Source organism: Gallus gallus, chromosome Z (assembly GCF_016699485.2).
Source record: "Gallus gallus isolate bGalGal1 chromosome Z, bGalGal1.mat.broiler.GRCg7b, whole genome shotgun sequence".
Taxonomy (NCBI): Eukaryota; Metazoa; Chordata; class Aves; order Galliformes; family Phasianidae; genus Gallus; species Gallus gallus.
In genome coordinates this window covers 58333972-58356586 of record NC_052572.1, presented here as the reverse complement: position 1 = coordinate 58356586, position 22615 = coordinate 58333972, and the positions used below count along the sequence as shown (strand labels likewise).

At 43.1% G+C, this 22615-nt stretch overlaps 1 protein-coding gene across 2 annotated transcripts in view; it reads right to left on the bottom strand.

Moving 5' to 3' along the window:
• Positions 1-9036, bottom strand: part of MCTP1 (multiple C2 and transmembrane domain containing 1) — a 265491-nt gene extending 256455 nt beyond the window's left edge. For both annotated transcript variants that reach the window (XR_006932340.1, XM_040655736.2), the window contains exon 1: positions 8884-9036. The gene's annotated coding sequence lies outside the window, so the exon portion shown is untranslated. The remainder of the gene's footprint in view (positions 1-8883) is intronic.
• Between the last annotated feature and the right edge of the window lie 13579 nt (positions 9037-22615).

The following is a 22615-nucleotide window of genomic DNA, read 5'->3' as shown; positions in this document are numbered from 1 at the left end:
AAACCCACTCACCCACCTAAAAAAACAAACCCAACATAAACAAAATGACCAAATTGTAGATACAAGTTTAAAAGGAAAAAGCTTTCATTCCAACATCTCCAGTGCAGAGATGATTAGTTTGTTTCCATTGTTATTTGGCACTAACTCGCAGAAATGATTGCAACATAAATCTTAGCACTGCAATTGTATGAGATTAACTATCACCCTGCATGCTGAACTACATTTCTTAGTTGAATCTTAGATACAAATCTTATAAACATGACAAAGATTAAAGCTCCCAATTCCTGTACACCAGTGAGGTTTTCAGGTTTTTTTTTTGTTGTTGTTGTTGTTTGTTTTAAATGCAGCACACAAATGCTACACTTTACACATGCATATATTCCTTCACATTTATTCCTGGACTCTAGCTGATGGCAGTACTGCTACTAGCATAAAAATACAGCATGAAGCTGAACTGCGAAAGCCAATTCTTACTGCACTGACATTCAAACTGTTTTTATATTAATAATATATCAAGGACAATAAACCAGGAAATCAAAACCACCACCACGTTCAAAATTTTAAAACACAATTACAACTGTAACAGAGTAAAAGAGTCTGTAAGAAAGTGGGCAACAAGCCTTTAGCTGCAAGGGCACACGGATATCCTTAAAATGAAGGCCAAAGCTCTGTTTCTCACCTTCAATTAAGAGAGTTGAAGAATTCTTTCTACTTTTCACCAAACACCCTAGAACTTCATGCTCACTGCTGGGCAGGAAGTTTCATTTGATAATCATTCCCCGCCCAGCAAATACAACAACAGGAACTCTGTGCTTGTTTTCTCCAGCTGGAAGGAATTAGGATCCTGCTCTCCAGGAACATAGAACTATTTGCCAGATAGAATCAAAGGAAATTCTCAAGCCAACTCTTCAACAAATAGATGTCAGAGGTTTGGAGATTAAGAAGAATCTCTGAGAGCCGGGAAGGCAGTTATGCTTTACAGATGAAGCACAAAGGCTGTGCTGCAGCTGAAGATGAAATCCTGTTCAAATTGAGTGAGAATTAGTTTCTGGAGGAGGTCTCAATGTCTATGCCATGCTCTGCCAACAGAGACAGAGCTACCCAGACTGGAAATGTGTTTCAGCTGATTCCTTCATTAGTGAGATCCAGTACTAAGCAGAAAAGGCTTAGAAAGAGCACGTGGCTTGCAGTCACCTACCAAGGCATCAGCTACGGTTTTCCTTCTCTTATTGCATTAACTATGGTATAAGGCACCTTGGAAGGAAGACGTCTGGATGCTCTACATTACTCAGAAGATGCTGGTATTTCTATAAAACCTAACTTCATAAAAAATTTATCATTACCTACAGGGCAGTCTAGCTGCTGAATTAATAACAGAACCAAAGCAACAAAGAGGCATCTCATGGGTACGTACATCTACTACTTGACAGATATGAAACAGAGCCACTAGCATGAGGTGGAAACATATTACGGATATTCATTAATTACCAGGTTCTGTACAGCTTAATTGGGCAAGCAGCAAAAAATGTATACATATATCTCCACAAGGTGCATTAATTATATTTTGTTCACCAAATGTTTGCAAACCTTTATGGGACTATTTGTCATCGCCTAACACAGTCACCTGCTCACAAGCACAGAAGAGACAGTGAAGTGGTCAAACAGATCAACTATATAAAAACTATATGGGATCCCATCCATAGCCTGCCTGGTTTTCAAGCTTAAGCCAAATGCATTATGTAAATAGCACTCAGCTTTTCTATGAAAAAGCATCTAATTCTCCTGATATCACATTTCATGACTCATTTCTGAGCACGATTTTTCTTGAGAAATAGTTGCAGAACTTCTCCAGAATAGGACAGAGAGAAGAACAGAGTCTGAATGCTGTGTTTCAAAAGCTGCTCAATACTCAGTTTTATGAAGTGTCTTAGTGTCAGTTGTTGTGTGAATAGTTAAACAAGTGACTGAATTTGGTTAGTTTCTTTGAATGGACATATACTCTCTCTCTGCCTTTTTGAGTGAGCAGAGGAAGGCTAGAGAAAAACCACAAGGGTTTAAATAATAAGATTTAAATTGAGTATAGTTTAAAATACAAGACTTCGTTCAGAAGTAATGAATTTTTTACAGCAACTTCTGATCTTAATAGGAAGGAGAAAGTGCGTAAGAGGGAAAAATAGGAAGAAAAAAAAAATCATAAAAAAAAATTAGTAGCAACCAAGCGCTACAGGTAACACAAACTGAAGGAAGGAATAAATTCTGCTTACAGAGCTTTTCGCTTCCCAGCAACAAAATGAAAAGGATTGTTGCACTTGAACATTTTGACAGCCCAACAAAACAGTACTACTGTCCTAGCACTCAAAGTTTCCTTCCTATTGGCAGGAAAAAACACATCCAAAGCTTTTCCTATGTCATCACCTGCCGTCAGCACAATCCACCATTAATGGCATATATTTTATTAATAATAAAATATATATATAACAGAATAGAGTGGCTATAACTCAAACATTTTTGCTCTGCTACATTTCTGGAAAAAAAAAAAGCTCAGTTCTGGAAAGACAGACTGTTTACATGGATAAGGTCAGTATGAAAATAGCACTTATGTCAGTGAGGGAGGAGCTGGGGAGAAGAAGCAGAAAAACTGTAAGCTGATAATAATCCACTTGAGGTCAGGTGGTAGAAACATCAGCCACCTATTACAGAATAACATTACAGAACAGGTGTTCTTCTAACAGCAGACTCCCAAAGATTAACAAAGTCAAGAAATCTTTATTTTAGCCCATCTCATGACCACCAATGCACCGCTGCTGGCCAGACATGCGTTGCATTTACAGCTGCCATTGAAAACCACTGTCAAGATGCTCCTTTAACATCAGTCTGTTGTCCAGAAACACTTCATGAGGAGCACGAACCAATGTGACTTGATCTTTCTGTGACTGTGTCTACATAATCTCTTTCTGATGTGGGAGCCCATATTTTCTGGGGGTAAGAGACACCAGTCCACAAGGAAGAATCATTAATAGACAAAGAACTCAGCAGGCAGTACTGAGCTCTCATGCCTGCTATCCAGTTTAATGGTTAAGGACTTCCCATGCTGCAATAAGAAGAACATGTAGTTAAATACCACGCAACAGCCAAACAACATCCAAAAGTTCTGCTCCAAGCATTATAGCATCAGATGCATCACAGCAACAACTATGTTTAAGGGGGAAAAAATGCTCTGAACACATACTCTCATTTCTAAGGGTAAAGTACCAAGCAATTACCAGGCTGCTGGTAATTAGTGTCAATGACTGGCAACGAATGTGGCAATCCACAGAAGAATTTGATTACAGAGCAATACTAACAGATGCACTATCATCTTTTAGGGAATCTATATCAGAAATATTAAGTATCTACTACTCTCTTTTTTTTTCTCTTCTGTTGGCCTCTTTTTCCATTTTTCAAACAAATGAAAAATGGATTCGAGTAGTTAGGTTGAGCTATCCCAATTTTATATTTTAGAAGATCAATTTAATTATTAACTAATAAAGAGTAAAGCCAACATTTTCTTCAAACACCTCCTATTTCTTCAAACAGGATGCAGAGCTAAGTGTAACAGCATTCTAAAGTAGTTGGTAAGTTTTTGTTTGTTTCAGAAAGCTGAAGCATAGGGACTGCCACAGGAATTGAGTTTTAAGATAAGGTTTGCCATTTTTATTCTGTCCTTTCTATCAAGGGATCTGGATAGGTTACATAGCTGGGCTGAAGCCAATGGGATGATATTCAACAAGATCAAATGCTGGGTCCTGCACTTTGGTCGCAATAATCCCAGGCAACACTACAGGCTTGGGGCAGAGTGGCTGGAAGACAGTGTAGAGGAAATGGACCTGGGGGTGTTGATTGACGCTAGACTGAACATGAGCCAGCAGTGTGCCCAGGTGGCCAAGAAGGCCAATGGCATCCTGGCTTGTATCAGAAATAGTGTGGCCAGGAGGAAAAGGGAAGTAATTGTCCCCCTGTACTCAGCACTGGTGAGGCCGCACCTTGATTACTGTGTCCAGTTTTGGGCCCCTCACTGTAAGAAAGACATCGAGGCCCTGGAGCGTGTCCAAAGAAGGGCAACAAAACTGGGGCCTGGGGGTCTGGAGCACAGGCCTTATGAGGAGCGGCTGAAGGAGCTGTGATGATTCAGTCTAGAGAAGAGGAGGCTCAGGGGGGACCTTACTGCTCTCTATAACTACCTGAAGGGAGGTTGTAGTGAGCTGGGGGTCAGCCTCTTCTCTCGGGTGACTAGTGATAGGACTAGAGGGAATGGCTTCAACCAGGGAAGGTTCAGGGTGGATGTTAGGAAATACTACTTCTGTGAAAGGGTGGTCAGGCACTGGAATGGGCTGCCCAGAGAGGTGGTGGAGTCACCAACCCTGGCGGTGTTCAAAGAGCGTTTGGATGTTGTGTTGAGGGACATGGTTTAGCGAGAACCATTGGTGAAGGGAGAATGGTTGGACTGGGTGATCCTGTGGGTCTTTTCCAACCTTAGCAATTCTATGATTCTTTCAAGAGTCAGAGTTGTACTACATGGGAGACTGCTTCTTATTTAAAATTACAGCTTTAGGGCTTACATTACGGTTACCTTCTTAAAATTCCCTAGAAGATACCAAAATCACTGAGATCTAGAATCAATAGTAAGAGATTAGATAGGAAAAGCCAAACCGTATTCTTCATATCAGTGCAGAGTTCTCAACCGTCTTGCTAAGAACCAGCCAGCCATTCATCAAAGACAAAAAAATAAAGACAACACTCGGGTCTATTGACATATTAGCATCACATCACGAGACAAAACAGTTAAATTAGAACTACCTACAGAGATGGAACATGACTGACACATTGCCAGCTTTAAAACTGTTTTATTTTCTAAAGCTCTAAAAAAGCGCATCTCTTTGCACCATGGCAGTAACTAACACTGAGTCTTATTGCTGTGTACAGTCATTTTCTGTATCCAACACATCAGCAGCAGGGGAAAAAATATTTTTCAGCATTTCCTGAGAAAGAGTTTAATGCTACAACTGTGTTCAGGCGTTTGGTTTTTCACATGTCGCAAGTTCAACGCTATGCAGTAAAGTTATGAAATGCATTAAATAAACGGAATCAGTAGGGTTTCAACACAGACATTTGAAATTCAGATGAAGTGGTTTGTTACTAGTCCTACGCCAAAAGTTATTACACCACAGCCATCACTGGGGACTAAACAACCTTTCTGTTGTTGTTCCTTCAGCAGAAGGCTGTTGCAAGGAGTTCACAGATCAGTGTTTCACAGGAGAAATGCTAATATGCCAACTTGGAAAGCTGATACGGCTCACTTTGAAAACTGCAAGGAGACCTCCAGTTAATTAGGCAGAGGCTGTTCAGGATATCACTAAATACAATCCTGTTGTGCTACCTCTTGGTTTTCATGTCAGCCATATACACATGGTATTACCATACTGTAAGTTGACAGATGGGTGAGAGTCTGAAAGAGCACAACAAACAGACTTCAACATCTCAAATTGCTGAAAGATAAACAGTTTATCAGAAATTAATACAATGAGGGAACAGGGCAGTGCACAACAACCCTTGATGGGAGTGGATGTGTAGCTAAACTCTGGGAGAAACAAACAGCCCCAGGAATCTGCAACTTTTTTGAAAAACAAATTTAAAAACCAAAAAAGAAATGAACTTCAGCAACAAGTTTTTTCTCCTGTTTGCTACTTCTGTGTAATTTCTATTAGGTTATCTTGAGCATTGACTCATCCACTGCTTCTGTACATGATAATGACCAGAAACTTTTCTTTCCCAAAAGAAAGGTCTCTCCTGTTGCCCAAAGTTTTGCCCTTGTATTCTCAGAAGACTGTTCTCCTCAAATCATGCTCCAAACATCCACGCCAATTAGCTGCCTGCAACTCTTCTTCCTTCGTATTAGCATTATCTCAGAAAGGTAACTCCTTGGAGGTCAGAGGTGTTCACGTCTCCTAGTGCCCTCTGCCTTCCCAAGCCTGATTTCTTTCAAGTCTGAAGTGCCGATGAACATTCTCATGAGGCATTATCAGTGCAGACTTTCGCCGACATCATTTGCCTTCCCTTTTATTTTGCTCTTTTGCCTTCAATGGCTGGATCAATTACTGAAACATGACCTGGCAGATACACTAATTAGAACAAACAAGGCAAGAGTTCTGCTAGCGTAACTACACTGATCCCAGTGGCTCTATGCCAGGTATGGATTATTCTGTACAGACAGAAAACCAGGCACTGTATGCCACTCAGCTTTTCACTAGCCCTGCATCCGCTTCCATGCCCTGCTCAACTCTCCTCCCATCAGGCCTCCTTAGGGCTGTCCCTGCTCCTGTTTCTATTGAATAGAATCACTGCTCTTCCCCTTCTTTGTTTTCAGCACCTCGGTATGATGCCACATTTCTTACCCTGAGCATACAACTTCCTTGCACTGATCTATCAATCCTGCAGATCCGCCCCCCAAGAGACACAAAGCTCACTCTTAACCCTAGATTTTAAAGAAATGTTTATCTATTATTGAAAGACAGACAACCTGAATACACCCCTCCATTTTTTTCTCACTGCCTTTTCTCTCTTCCTTGCATCATGCTGGGTTATACAACAGCCACTCTGATTTCTGGCTCTGAAGAACCGTAAATGTAGGTCTGAAGGATGCCATGTTAATTAAACAAATGCTTCTGTGAGCAGTAGAACTAATGAAGCTTCCTTCCCTGTGGCTACACATCCAGAGGCTGAGCTGCAGCCCCAGCCTTGCCCATCCTGCAAGCCCCCGCTGCAGCTCCCTGTTGCTGCAGTAACCTGAGAAGAAGGATGATACTTAATCACACACATGCTTATTTCCTGGTCCTAGTCAACAGTACTTATATTCTGGCTACAAGGAGCCTAGGTTTCCTGCATACTGGTTATGGTACCCATCTATCTTCAAAACAATCCGAGGGCAGCTTTGAGAAGCATGCAGTCTTCCAAGGAAAACCAGATCAGGATTTATTGTTCAAATATGACAGTTGTTCTTTGCATGAGACTGCAATTTTGAGTACCTGTCTTCTCTTGAAGCAAAGCACTGGTCAAATCCACCACAATGGGAGATCCACCCCATCCCCAGAAAGCCAGGCACGTGCTGTACCGCCAGCGTTCAGTGAAATACTGCCATACCACTAGCTTTGTTCAAATTGCTCTCAAATGTTTTGCCTACACCAAGAAGAACATTACAAAATTAAGTCCACAGAGCAGTGCAACTTCCATGGCATGTCTTCTCACTTGCTACATAACTTCTGTTCCCTTACACTCATTACAGCTCCTCAGTTTTACCTTAAAGGCATAACAAACTTGATTTCTTAGAGGATTTTACTTTCCCCCTCCTTCACCTTCCTCAAAATATCTAGTAAGTGCGTATTTGCTAAGGAAAAATATAATAATAATAATAAAATAGATTCAACAGAATAAATGTGTGTGAAGTCTGAAGGAGCCCCACAGAATTTCATACTGCTTTCCCATATGACTATGTTAAAAATATGTCCTTAAAAAAAAAAAAAAAAAAAGACTATTGAAATACTGCCAGAATTAAAACTTGCTTTAAAATGTATTTGAGATGTCGCTGGAATCTGGATGGAGGGAAGCCCTGGTACCTGTTCCACACTGAGGATCACAGACGTTCAATTTCTGGATCGCTGTAGACATCCATTTAATTCAAGTGGGACACTTTCTCACCTGATGGCTGACACCATAAGGTACTTAAATCACACCAAACCTTATTACTATTGATTTCAACAGGCCTATAGCCAAGGCGGAGGTTTGTGGGAACCCGGCTGAACCAGGAGCGCAGCATAGGGGACCTGATTCAATAAATACCCTGAGTTGGAAGGGACTCATAAGGATCACTGGGTCCAACTCCTGAAAAACATTACAGCTGAAACCCCAGCAGCCACGGAGGATGCAACTCACTCCACGCAAACCTCTGGAGAGTGCCAGATGCAGATGGAGGGCATCCAACAGAGCTTTATAATTGGAACTGCATTCCTCCTGCTGTCCTATAGCCCAGTGAAGCTGGTGAATTAAATCAGATTTAATAACCTGAGTGAGATGGTACCTCTGGAGACAAGAGGGACCAAGGATGTGCTGATCAGAAATCACAGAACAGCTGTTTCCAATCACCACATAATAAACACCACAGAATAAACACCACAGTGCACAGATGTAAGCTCCACCAGCATGCAAGGGACACAGCAGCTCTCTCCAATATCAGAAAGAGCAGTTTTGGTGCACAGGCACAGTCCGAGTAAGCGCTAGTAGGTGTTGAGAGAAATTGGCCGTGATCCTGCTCATTACAGACGACTGCTGGAAAGCTCCGTGCTGCTCTGCTGTCATTAGCAGTATTCGTTCCAAATGTTATGACTGTACCTTACTTAAAAAAAAAAAAGAGTAACTCCCTCACAAGTAAATAACAATTGGCATGTTTTGTAAACAAAAGGTCTGTTTCTTTACTGAACGGAACAGCGCTGAAAAAAGCAACCCACGTTTTCGTGTATATTCACTCCCCTTTCAAACACATCAACACACGCCGCGCATCGCCCGACGACTCCAGCCAGCAGCGCGGGGTCCCGGCGGCGCGCCGCTGCCAGGAACACCACGCGGCTCCGCGGAAAGTTGAGCGCCGCAGGTCCGCCCGGCCCGACCCGACCCGGTCCCTCCACCCCAGCACTCCAGGCTCGTCGCCGCCGCCCCCCGCCCCGCCCGGCCCGGCCCGGCCCGGCCCCGCGTCAGGGAGGGGCTCGGGGCCGCCCCAGGGCGCGGTGGCGGCCGCCTCGAGGGACGGGTTGGGCTCTCCCCATCCATCCGTCCGCTCCTCCCGCAGGCACTCACCGAGCCGCCGTCGGCCTCCTCCGCCCGCGGCTCCGTCCTCCGCCCGGCGGTGGGCGAGCCGTGCAGCAGCTGCTCCAGGCAGGCGGTGCTGGGCAGCGAGGAGCTCTTCTGGTGGGACAGGTGCGCCCCGGGCCGCCGCCCCTCCTTCCCGCCGCGGGGCCCCTCCTCGCCGCCGGCGTTGGGTCCCGCGGGGGGCGGCGGGGCGGCGGCGGGGCCCTCCCGGCGGGCGGGCGGCGGCCCTTTGCCCTGGGGCAGCAGGTGCTCGCGCAGCCGGCGCAGGGCGAAGCCGGACTCGCCGCCCGGCTCCAGCGGCTCGGCGGCCGAGCAGCACAGGTTGGGCTGGGAGGACGAGAAGACGCGGTCCAGCACCTGCCGCCGCCGCCTGAAGCCGGCCCAGCGGGCGGGGGGCAGCGGGTCCGCCTTGCCGCCGGCCGGCGGGGCGGGGGGCTCCGCAGTGCGGCGATCGGCTGCCGCCCGCCCGCCGCCGCCGCTCCGGCCCTTGCCGCCCAGCTGCAGGTTCTTCCACAGCCGGGCCTGGAAGGACACGGCCGGCTCGGGCTCGCCCAGCTTCTCCCCCGCCGTCGCCGCCGCCGCTCGAGGCTCCTTGCCCGGCTCCATCCTCCTCCGGCTGCTGCCGCGGCGGCTGCGGGAGCAACAGCAGCACAGCCCGCCCGAGCCCGGCGCCTTCACTCCCGTGCGGGGCGGGCCGGAGTCGGAGCGGCGCCCGACGCCGCCGGGGGACGAGCGCGGGGCCGCGCCGCCCCCCGCAGCGCCGCGGGGTTGGCAGCGCCCGGAAAGTTTGAGGCCCCGAGCGGTCCCCGCGCCGGGATGCGGGAAAGTTAACGGAGGGGCAGCGGGCGGCTCCCCCCTATATACGCTGGGCGGCGCGGGGACGCGGCGGGAGCGGGCTCAGCCGGCCCCCTCCCCAGCGATGCTCGGGGCCGCGGGCAAGCAGCCGCCAGCCCGGCGCTGTGATGCGGCATTTTCCTTCCAGCCAGTTCCGGGCAGCGGGGGAAACCGAGGCCGCGGCGGCGTTACTGAGAGTGCGGTGGAGGCAGAGACGGGGATGCCCGGCCGGGGAGCGCGGGAGAGGCGGCGCGGAGAAGGGCTGCGGGTGCCCTGCCCGGGCGCCGCGCCCTGGGGACATCCCCGGGGGTGACGCGGTGACAGCGGCCGCTGCCCGGTGACCTTGCGGTGCGGTGCCGCGGGGTGAGTCGCGTTAACAGCGTCCGTGCAGCGCGGTGAGCGCTACGGAACGCTCCGGCGGCTGTGCCGAAGGTGTCTGCAGGCAAATCCGTCCTGTGGCGGCTGAGGGCACGCAGGTACGGCTCGGAGAGGCCGTTTCCTGCAAGTATGCAGGGCAAAAAAAAATGGCTTATCTCTGTCCTAAGAGTTGTAAATAAATATATTGTCTGTTTCCTCAGCACAGCACGCCTGGTTATTGGATCCATCGCTCCATTTTGGATGCTTAATGCCGCTTGAAGTTTCTTTTTTCAATTAAAGAAATACCAGCAGGATGGTTTCAGAACAAACTGACATGAATAAATACTTCTGTATGAAGTGAGCCACACCTCTGCTTGGATTTTGGCTATCGTTTATGTCCAAATCACTTGCACCTCTGTCCTGGCTGGGGGTTAGGCACCCACATCAGTGCTCCTAAGGAGCTGCAGCCAGGCATAGCAACATGACTTCTGTTGAGCAGACCAGGGAGAAAGCAGATGTTTTCGCATCATAGGGGCCCTTGGAATTCAATCTACAGTATCTGGGAAACAGCCAAAGTGGCCTCTGGTTTGATCCCTAGAAGTGAGTTCAAAAACTCGGCTTTTAAACACCTGAAAGCAAAAGCAGCGGATAGCAGAACTCATGTGAATCAAAGCCTGAAGGAAGCCAGCGTGTCTTGGCTTCTGTTGTGGCATCTTTAATTCAAGGAAACATGTTGAAATTGAACCCCATTGTGAATAATGGGTTTACTCAGAAAGCGGGCATCAAAGAGTAAAGGGAAAGTTAAATTTGGCTCTGCATCTTTACTGAAAAGAGTGAAAATGCCCATCAGAAGAAGCACTGGAATGCATGTGTCTGCCTTGTCTTCTACTCTTTTTATTTTAACAATGGAGTGAAACAGCTGTAAAATAAGCAGATAAATAAAGTGTAATTTCTACTAAAGGTGCAGAAAAGTGAGTACTCTTTTCTCAAGGACAAAAGATGTAGAACAAAAGCAACAGTAAGTTCAGAATTACTGCATATTCACCAAGACACTGAGGTACTCTAAGGTCAACCTGTCTTTAAATTATGCTTATTTTCACCAGTTATCAAACTAACTCAAAAAGAAAACATCAGGAAGTTTTTTGTTTGTATAGACAAGTTCACTACAGCAACCAGTCTCCTATGTGTAATACTGCACGGCAATCACCGCCGGGAAGAAGTGGACTCTGGCTGCAGTGCTGTTCTGCTGTCTGGGTCATAATGCATTTTTATGACCTCTGTGCTGAGCAGTCCCAAATAATTTGCAGGCAGGCCTCTTGCTACTGCTTCCACCAAACCCAGCGTCGTCTTGGTCCTAATGTTAACATTAAAATTGTGTCACCACATGGCAGTTGATAAACCCATCCAAGTCATGTCCATTTCATCCAACCAGAAAGTGGATTTGTTTATAAGAGCAAAAACAAACACACAAACAAACAAATTAATATATAAGGTCAAAGTAGCTGAGGCTATTTAGCTTCAGAAACGCTCACCCTGGGGGCAAAGTGGGTCTGGAACCAGAAGGAAGAATATGGCAGCACAGTATCAGGCAAAGTGGGATTATTCCAGCATTAATTCAAGTCAAGTCACCATAAACAGTTCTGCAATAAAGTGAGTCATTCTGCACACTGAATTCTCTGAGCTATATTCATTTATTAAAGTTGAATCCGAACCTGGCAGAAAGATCACAGCAAGGCATCACATAACATTCAGATGGAAACCTCAACATTTAACAAGAATATGGTTGTAACACCCATGCAGCTGGGAATGACACATTTCGAAATGTACAAACATCTTGTATTAGCCCTGGAAATAAAAAGGGTATCTGAAAGCGTTTCTTTACGCCTTATTGCTGCAATGTTTCATAAGCTAAAACAAAACACACACGCACAAAAGAACGATCTGGTGCTTCAAACGTGGAACAGTAGATTCACAGTAGGGAATGATTCATTATTATTTTTTTTAATTTCCAGCATATCAATTATAAATGTCAAAAAGGGAAGAACATTTCACGTGGAAAGCAACTACCAGTCTCTTCAGAGCTGTATTTGCTCTCTCTGTGTCATTACGCTAATCAGCTTAGTTAGAACTCATGAAGTAAATGTGCTGCTCAATGCTAAATGCTGTGCTTTTTGTGAAATGTACTTTCTGAACTCTCAAAGACTGACCTAAAGCTCCCTATGTCTTCACTGGTTTAGATCAAATAAAAAATCTCTTCCACGTTGGTTATTCCATTAAAAAAAAAGTGTTGCCATGTAGATTCTGATATTTATGTCACCACTGATATGTCTCTGTATATCTGAAAATAGAGTATCGTTGAATCACAGAGTAGCCACAGGGATCATCAAGTCCAACTCATCACCACATTCATTCCACACATGGAAACAGTCCCTACAGAGTTCCATTCACTGCTTTCATCACTGTCTTATTTTTATTCTCCTTCAGGCTAAAAAACGTGCACCACAACCCCCGAGATAGGGAAGGAAGTCACTCTCGTGGTAATTGGAAAGTTGTATCTCCTCCGCTGTACCAGACCAGCTTGTCCTCTCTGAGAGCTTCTCGCTCATTTACACAGTGATGGGCACCATGCTCATTCTCCATATGACCAACTCCAGATCCAGCATGGCTATGACAGAAAGGTTTAGGGTACATTTCATCCCCAAATTCAGATGACTAAACACACTTAAGACTAAGGACCCACTGACTCCCTTATGGTGGAGGAAAAATCTCATGAAGGCATTTCATCTAACCTGAGTTGCTTCAGTCTAGAACTGCATTTTAAGCTCATTTGCACATGCTCAGTGCTGTCACTTAGTCTTCTTTATATTTATTCAGTGAACTATTACACATTTGTATGTCCTTTTTTTTTTTTTTTTTCTTTTTTCCATGTGAGTTTTCCTCCCATGGTAGCAATGGGACAGAGGCAACCCACTGACATATTTGAGGTCTTGGCACAGTAAGTGGTATCTCAGGCACATTTATGGTTTACATTTCCACACAGTGTGTTGTAAGAACTTCTGTATTATGCAGGCAAGCACTCTTGTCCACAGCTGAAAGTATTTTTACCTGAAACTTTCTGAGTAGGATGCAGCACAAGGCAAAAATCCAGTATAGAGAATCATAGCCAAAGTAGCTAAAGGCTTTGAAATTTAAACATTATTACTAAAATTAAAAAAACATTGAAAGTATGCTATATAATTTTAAGCTTCAGGCAATCTTAGCTATAGGCAGTACTACAAGCCCTGCCTTCACCCACAAGCGCACAGTAATGAGTACATTTCCTGGATTTTATACAGATAGTTATGCTTCTACTACATATGGCTCTCCTAATTTGAAGGAACATAGCATCTCACAAAGCCAATCACAACTTAGCTCTGCAAAATTTCTCACCTTCTTGCTGCAGTTCTGTATATTTTTAACTAGCTGTTGAATTTTTTGGGGGGTACCCATTAAAATACAGGTTCAGCCATTACTGTATGGTAAAGCTGGTTTCAAAATGTTTTCTATATTAGCCAAGTATCATGAAGATTATTGACTGTGCTGTTATGAGAAGATGAGTCAATTTACTGGAAATTGATTTCTATTCCTCTTGCCTGCCTCTAGTTTGTTAACCATACTGCTGACCTTCTGCTGATGTCACTTAGCTATTTGTTTAATGACTGCTGTTGACATCTGACATGGTTTTTCCATCGAGGTGTGTGGGAAGGTCTTATGCAGCTCCTGGGACTATCTCCAGCTATTATGTTCAAGATTCTTTATTTCCTTCCTTTGCATGTACAACAGGCACTGAAACTTCTTGGAATGAGAATACTTCTATTTAACATTAGAAACAGAACACAATTTAAAAAAAAAAAAATCAATTTTACCATGACAGATACCCTTCGTATTCATCCTATTATAGTATCTTCTGTTGCTAAGCACCTCATCCTTCAGATCCTGCCTGGATCTTTTACATGGTGCCTTTTAATTTTTCTCGTGATAATTTTATTCTTTTTTCATTGCTCTGTATTTCTGTATTTTACTGATCCAAAAAGTGTCTCTGTAGATTCATCCGGATGCTCAGTATCTCATATGGTCAGAATGAACCTTTCTGGTAGTAGTTCTTGACAACCGTCAAGCCTCTGTCAAGCATCACCAGTAGTGAGCACAATTTTTTTTTCAATTCCTATTTGTTCTGTCAGGTGTTTCCTGTCAAACCTGTGTAGTTATATGGGGAACACCCCGGGGCTGACAACATGCCTCATAAATTAGCATTTCAAATACCACAACACTTTTAAAGTCTGCTGGTCTTCACTGTCAATACATGACATCTACATCAACTACCGTTGAGTCAATTTAGACTGAATAAAGATGTTTTGTTTTTTTTTTCTGAAACTTTTACTCATTTGCTGGTCATCTCTTCTTAAAGTCTTCAGCTTTCCAAACAGCCTTGGTGTTTTATAACCTCTCCGTGTCTTAAGAACATAAAATTTTAATTTATCTTCTTTCTTTTTTTTTTTTTTTTTCCCATGCAAACATTATTCACATTCAGAACTGCCTTCTGGATCCTCTGGTCACAGAATCAAAGAATCACAGAATGGCTTGCATTAGAAGGGACCTCGGAGACCATTTGTCTCCAACCCCCCTTGCCACTGACAGGGTCCTGCAACTCAATAAGCAGTTTCAAGTCCAACTGAGAGGAGAGGTGGTGGAGGACTCATGTTGCCTCCTCCATTTCCTACTCCATCCTGTAACACCAGCATTAGGAGGAATGGGAAAGAAAGCTGACTACAAAGTCATTTACAGCTTACACACAAACTTGTGTATGTACACACACACATATATAATATTAATCATACTACTTTATTCTGTCACTTCAATGACTAAAATGTCAAGATCCTTTCATTATAATTTCTCATACAAATAGCTTATTTGGTTTCCTCCCATTATCAATGTATTCATAGTAAAGCAAACAGACTATATAAACTTGTATAATCACCATTTCTGGTTTTGAACATATGACTTCCATCCATGTATTTTACAGATTGTCTTTTCCTGAAAGAATTCTTCCATAGGCCACAGTGATTTCTAGCACAGATTGCAAGTACTCTGTGCTTCAATCTCCATATCTTTTCTGTTGAATCCCGTGTTATGCCTTACATAAGCCCTGTCAAATCCATTTTAAGTAATCAGCAGTACTTCATGACTTCATACCAGCTAGAGACACAATGACATCAGCCTTAAGCATACATCTGGCCTCAGCTTTTTAAGTGATTTTGATGAGCTCGGTAGTGTTTGAACCTGTTTGATCATCTCCCTTGAATTTCAGTCAGAACACATTGAGATCCAACAGTATGCTAGTCCTGCACCTTCCTTGTTTACCTGTCCTTTCCAAGTTTCCCAAAACACTTAATTACTGCTTTTATTTCCTAAACTACCTCACCACTTCATTGAGGCTATGCAGAGTTCCCTAGTTCAACTATTAGTGTTCTGTGTATTTTTCCTGCAAAACTTTACTTGCAGAAAAACTATTATCTGTATTTCTACTGGTGTTGTCAGATCTTGAAGTTCTTGGTGCAAGACTGGATTTAGTAGCAGTTATAGCACTTGTGCTACCTACAAATCTGGTTGTGTATAGCTGCCTGACTTCTCCTCTGGGTCATATTTTTTAAGTTGTTTTCATGGTTAAGGACATGAGAAGATACCTGTTATGAAGTTAAAACACACCTCTGTACTTAATTTTCAGACAGTTTTAGTGTCTGATCTGTCTGCAAATTCATTCTTTCTCTTGTAACTGACTATCAGGTTGCCTAAATACAAGTATAGTTGGCTACAGCTATAGGTTTTTGTTTGTTTTCAATTTGGCTGTTTCAGAACATTTAAAAAATGTTTTCTGGTTCCACTGAGAATCAGAAGAATTTCTGTAACCATGTAACTTTACTCTAATGAATTTTTCATTTTTCTGTGTCCTTTCCATTGCAATTTTACTTGTCAACCACCTTCCTGTCTTTGTGGATCCATGTGGAGCATAGACAATTTGCTTTTAGTCCCTTTCAGCAACTCTAGAGAAATGAAATTTTCACCACAGCCCTGAAGTCTCAATATTTGTCTCTGATGCTCCAGGGCTGTAATAATCTTTACCAGCCTCAGAGGTCCTGCTCAGTATGAGAACTTGTATTTGTATCTGCCATTTGCTAGTTGCAGCTAGATTATACATCCAAGCATCCACTACTGTGAGCTTCTTTTTTTATTATTCTGTTGCTCTACCTCCCAAAGCAACTCCCACCTTGCCAGGAGCTACTGGTACCATTCTCATATTGCCCATACTATATCTACAGAACCTCCATCGAGTACAGTTTCCTGAGTTTACCTCCTCCTTTTCTTCTCTCTATGTTCTCTGCATACCTCAGAGCAGCTAATCACTTACATTTCAGATAAAGAAGCAAACCATGAGGCCATCTGCTGCTCCTCTTTTTCTGCATCCACAATCCTCTTCCTTTGTGATTACATTAATCTGAACTTAGAGCACGTTTGTTAAAGAAGGTAGGAAGGGAAGACCCATTGCCACTAGATGAATTTTTGTGGCCATCACATTTACAGGTAGCCTTCAACCACATAACAACTGACCTCAGGAGGTAGATGGGAGAAATAGCTCTGAGCCTGTCTTTTATCTCTCAAGAATACAGAAAATAACTGATAATTCTTATTCCTTTCCTTTGCTATCAAACAGTGACGTGAAAACTACCTGCCCCAGCTGTGACTGGTACATCACTGAGGGAAGAAGTCAGAGCCTTCGTCTTAGTCCTGAGGTAAAGTTGCTTTGGTCTGTCCTTGGTGAGGCAAGGTAACAGTGGGAGATGCTATGTGGTGAGTGGCTCCTGGCCTGGTGTCACCAGAAGAAACACCCCTGGCTGTGTGCAGCACAGGTTCAAGGTACAGACTGCCTTTACCGTGACAGAAATGGAAAAGATGTCCCAGAGGCTGTGGAGCCTCATTGGAGATCTCCATAAACCACCTGAACAGGCGAGAGCACTCTGCTCTGGGTTTCCCTGATGGAGCATGGTCTGAGTCTGATGGTGTTCTGGGCTGCCTCTGGCTTCAGCCAGCCTGGAATTCTGAGGAGGGAGCTCTCCCTTAAAAAGCACACGTGTTTCTCAGAATTTTTATCACTTTCTGCACTAGGGGTGATGGAGGAGCAGTTCTCTGTTCTCCTCACGTGCTTCAGTACTGAGAGAGCTCAGCCTGTTTGTTTCTCAGTGCACACCTCTATTAGGTTGGGAGGGGGGACTTCCAAGCACTTCACTCCCACCTCGTGCTCCTCCTATCCCATTTTTATCTGCTCCTTTACTCCCAGGTTCTCCAGCTATAGCAAGGTTTTGCTAGAAGACTGATACATGGTGAGGCAGAAGGTTGGAGGCCAGTGCAGCTGCTTCCCCCACTGCTGCAGGGCATTCAGAGGGGAGCAAACCCCACTGCAGAACATATCTGAATGGGAAGCTCCTGCCAGGGGTTCAGGCAGCACCAGGTGGCAGATGGAAAAGCCTTCGGTGGTGTGACAGGACCATGTTTCTCTGTGTGCTAAGGTTACATCTCTTCCATCTTCTCTGAACCTGCTGAGAGGTGTTCAGTGTGGCTGCCCTCTGGGAATCCAGTCATTATTCATTTCAGCTTACTGTTACATGCTTCTCGCAGTTGCAGTTTAGAGAAGGTAAATTGGAAATGACATTATCAATAAAGGATCCTCAAGAATGGAAATGCAATTATAAATGAATAGATTTTCCAATATATTCCCAGGGAAGCACATGTATTTAGTAAAACTGCTGTGCTGGTACTAAGGTCATAACTAGAAACTTTAAGTGATTTTTTTTTTCTTGAAGAGTAGTTGGTACAAAACTGTGTTTAGTAGTAGGGCTGCTTTAAAGTAAGCATGGTACGATTTTTGAACTTTCTCTTTGCTGTGGAACTTGCACAGTTTAGATATTTTGCCTTTGTGCTGTGGCATTTGAGTAAGCTTTTTAATGTCAGATCTTTCTTATTTTGAAGTTTCTCTATAATTTATATTTCTCTGTCTCCATGCGGATGGCATTTGATCTGAGAAAGAAGAACAGTTACTGACTCACTGAATGTCTGAGGTTGGAAATGAAGGTTTTCATCATGATTTCTTAATGTATTTTTGTGTACGCCACAACTGAGTTTTGTTTCAGTACACTAATAACGTATGAAAAGGTTAAAAAAGAGTCATATTAATTTGTCTGAAATGTGACAACATTGTGGGGCTCCAGAGTAGTAGAAAAAATTACTTTCTTTCTCTTTTTTCTTCTTTTTTTTTTGTAACCTAAGAGAGCAGATACATATATACATACATATCTTGTATAAATCAATTCTTCAGAGCCACAGTTCTCACAAAAATTTGACATAACCTTCAGCTAGGAATTACCAAAGTGAAAGAATGAACTGCCTTCAGGGCAATGCACACAGTCAGCTCCACAACTATGCTATGTGCTCAGATGAGTGCTGATTGTTGATAATTTTTAAATTGGCCATTGATGAGTTAATTATTTGGAGTATTACTGGCGTAACACTGAAAATCTTGAAATTCTGCATTTCAAAACTAACCTACACAACTCAAGAATAAAAGAAACATTATAGCCTAGAGATTGTTTTATCACTGTTCGAAACAAAGTCAGAGACAGCACACTTCTCATCACAAGAAATGAAATCCAATGCCTTTATTCATCATTGGCTGTTCTGCTACAGTGCCTTTGGACATTGTTCCCTCAGGAGCATTTTACAGATTGGAATTAAAAAAAAGAAGGCATTTTCTGAATTAGCTCGGGGACGACAGATAATAGTCTCAGGAAATGATTTGTGGTTTTGTTTTTTAATAAGAGATTGTTAAAAAAAAATCTTTTTACAACATGCTATGAATTAGCCAAATGCCTTTTGCCTCAATTTGAGACTCAGTCAGTGAAGCTCAGATTCAGATATCATTACTCTTCTAGGTGAGGAGGAGAGAATTAAACAGAGCTATCAGTGCTATGAAGAAGAGTGGAGAACAATGAAACTAGAAAGTAATACGTCTGTGGTAAGCTGACAAATAAGAAATTAAAAAGGGCAGGGAAAGAAGTCAGAAATTGGATAATATGTAGAGTGAATTTCTAGGAAAGCGTAGTGTAAAATACAGATGTTTAAAACACCAGAGGTACCATAGGAAAGCAATAGGTAGCTGACAGTGGCATTGCTTTTGCCCTGGCTGCTGCAGGGTCATAGAATTGTTCAGGTTAGAAAAGAGCTCTAAGACCATCTAGTCCAACCATCAGCTGGCAACGGAGGCAGATGGAGAAGTTTCTGACTGGCACTGCCCCTTGTTCCTCGGCAACTACATCTACACACATACAGTCCATGTCAGATGCTGGGAAATATGCAGACCTTGGATCTGTAGCGCTCCACTAGGCTGGTGGATAACTCATAGCAATACTCAGTTGGGCTTATTTTCAGCCTCACATCAATTTCTCTTCAAAGAGCTGCTGCCTGTATCTGTAGGTGAGAGGATGCAAGCAATCTCACTTCTGTCTAACAGGTGAAATGTATTTCTGGAACATTTATTGTCACATCCCACGAGATTACCTATTCCTCTATTGACTTATAGCTACTTAATATAGTGAAACTTTTTTGATAGTGTTGTACCAAGTCTGTATCAGCAGTACTCACTGGGAACATCGTGTATGGTAGCAGAAAGAAATAAAACACCTAATAGAGATGGAGATGCTATGGGGACAGTCTTTAAAATGTATCCCTACATTCATTCTGCTTTGATGATTAAAGATCCACACTATCCTGACAGAACTCAGATATGTAAATAGGTAATTAAATATCTATCAGCCAATGTAAAATGGCCAATATAAAAAGCATGAACAGTTTTTCTTAAGGAGAAGCTGTAATAGTCAACAAAAACATGAAAATGTTTCCCAGTGATTACCTGGAATCCTGGAAAGTAAAGGTTTTGTGGCTCTGCTGCACCAGCATGATTTTCCAGCTGCAATGCTGCATTTTTTCCTTTGGGTTATGATTTTATTCCCCATCTCTGTTTTACACCATATGTACTTTCAGTATACCTTCAGTGGTCAAAGACACTTCAGAACAATAAGAAAATTCCTCATATATACTAATATTAAATGTACTTTTGACCTTGCTTTCTTTTCATTTATAACTTCAATATGAGATTTATGACATATATGCTGTTTCTGGGCTTGATTTTCCTCAGTTGCTTTTATGGTGTACTTCTTAACGGCAGCTTTTTTGAATGTTCATATGTGCATTTATTCAATGTGCATGACAGAGGGAGCTTTAGCATATCAAGTGGGAGAAACAAACTGTACAGGTAAGCAGGAACTACCTTAAGTGATGAGCATTCTTACAGCACAGATCAAATGCACAGCAGTTTGTGGCCAGCTACTTGAGAGCCAAGTTCCATGGAAGTACCATCTGCTGCACAGGATCCTGCACGAGCCCAAACAAAACTGATTCTTGAGGGCTTGCAAAGCCATCTTCAGCACAGAAGCCAGATGGTGAGTGCAGCACGCATTGGCAGGCAGATTTTCAGAGCTGTGAGCACAATGTCAATGAAACAATGATTTTCTGGGATCTCTCTTGCATTTGAACTTTTTAAATGACAGATGCAAGCAGTAGTAACTTGATATCTAGTTACCTGCTTGCATATGATAGCTTCTGGAAACACGTGTGAAACGGAGACATTATTTCTTATATATTTTGAACTGAGCATTGAAGATCTCAGATCAGGTTTGCACACACTTTTGCTGCACATGCAGTTATTTACATGTTCTAACTCACAAATCACGGGCCACACTGAGAATTAAACCCAAAAAGAAAAAGCCTGAGAGGAAAAAAAAGTGAAGCCTCTGCTGAAATTGTAACCATTATACCCAATCCCTCATTACCAGCTCACTGAACTTAGGTATGACTTTTGGCATTTTGCACCAAGCAGAACAGCTCAGGAAGCTATCTGTGGCATGGAAGTGGCCTGCAAATAATTGAGATGATACCTTAGTTACACCTACATGGTCTAACATGTAAAATGTGCACATTGTTTGTTCTCATTGGGTTCTGATGTGAGCTTATTTCAGGTAGCAGGTATGCAAGTACCTGTAAACAACCACTTCTTAAAATAGAGTTGTTAACCCCAAATTTTGTCTTACACAACCAGCTTATCTGTCTCGTCAAAGATCAGAGATGACTCACTGTCAGACAGTGATAACTTCTTGTTCTGTGCCAATCAAAGATACAACCAAAGCAATTGTCTTTATATTTAAGGAACTGTTGTAGTTCCAAAACTATAGGTTTGCCTCATAGGCAGTTAAGAGGGCAGGATTTTTTACAGCAGGAAGTAGAAGTGAAATAGACTCTCTGTGAAAATAACGTTAAATGTGAAAAATATTTTAACATCTATCTGAACAATTCTTTACACTAGGGAACACTATAAAGCCCCAGAAAACAATGTGAAGACATTGCTGATGGTTTCTGATCCATTCCCCTCCATTAAATGGAAAAGCATCACTGGGCTGGACAGATGCATGTGGAAGGATGCTGGGGCACATTGTTGTGCAGTAATTCAGGGCTGCCTTTAGTTGTTGACTGGAAGTGGTGCAATCCTTCTACAGGACGGTAGAAATGATAGAGGCAGCTCTGCCTGGCATTTTCCTTATTCATTTTAAGTCTTTAAGCATAGCACACACAAACAGAGAGCTATTTACCACTTCAAAAATTCAACCTTTCAGAATTCATGCAGCCTTTGGAAGCCAGAGTAGTGAGAATCTCTCTATAGCTGATATACCTCAAACAAAAGATTTAAAATGTCTTCTTTTCCTCTTCGTTTTTTGAAGTCTGCTTTCAGCAAAACTGCAAGGAAGCATGAGATACAACCAGAATACTGCAATACTTTGGCTACCATGTTTATTGCTTATGGGCTAGGAGGTCAGAAGGGGATGCCTGACCATTTCACCCATTTGCCTGATCCTGGGAGGACAGTACTAAAAAGTGGGGTGGTTTGTGAAGAGCAGATCAACTGTCATAGAATCATAAAATCATAGAATTGCTTGGGTTGGAAAAAACCTTAGAAATCATCAAGTCCAACAACAACCTAACCATACTACCCTAACGCTAACAACCCTCCGCTAAATCATGTCCCTGAGCACCACATCCAAATGGTTTTTAAACACATCCAGGGATGGTGACTCAACCACCTCCCTGGGGAGCCTATTGCAGTGCTTAACCACCCTTTCTGTAAAGAAGATTTTCCTGATATCCAACCTAAACCTCCCCTGGCACAACGTGAGGCCATTTCCCCTCATCCTGTCACCTGTTACCGGTGAGAAGAAATATCTTTTGCCTAGAAAGTTACGACCAGAGAACTCCAGACAGAAAACAGATTTTGAAAGATTAAAGGAAAACAAGGCGTTAGAAAGACAAATGTGTGGTTGTGCAGGATGATCTG